The sequence below is a fragment of the Bubalus kerabau genome, chromosome 1, assembly GCF_029407905.1.
Source record: "Bubalus kerabau isolate K-KA32 ecotype Philippines breed swamp buffalo chromosome 1, PCC_UOA_SB_1v2, whole genome shotgun sequence".
Taxonomy (NCBI): domain Eukaryota; kingdom Metazoa; phylum Chordata; class Mammalia; order Artiodactyla; family Bovidae; genus Bubalus; species Bubalus kerabau.
The window spans coordinates 480,699-480,920 of record NC_073624.1 but is presented as its reverse complement, the minus strand read 5'-3'; positions in this window follow the sequence as shown (position 1 = coordinate 480,920).

Genomic DNA, 222 nt, shown 5'->3' with positions numbered 1-222 from the left:
CGCGTCACCGCCGCGCGACCAGCCCGACAGCAGGCGCCAGCGCGCCGGAACTGCGTTACCCGGGGGGCCGGGCGGGCCGGGCGGCCCGCGCGCAGGGGGCGGAGCCTGGAGGCCGCGTCCACCAGCACTTCCGGCCTGGGTCCTCATCCCCGCCGGTGGGGAAACTCAGCCAGAACCGACCGAGTCCACTACACGGGGCTCAATAAAGAGGCGGAGTCAGAC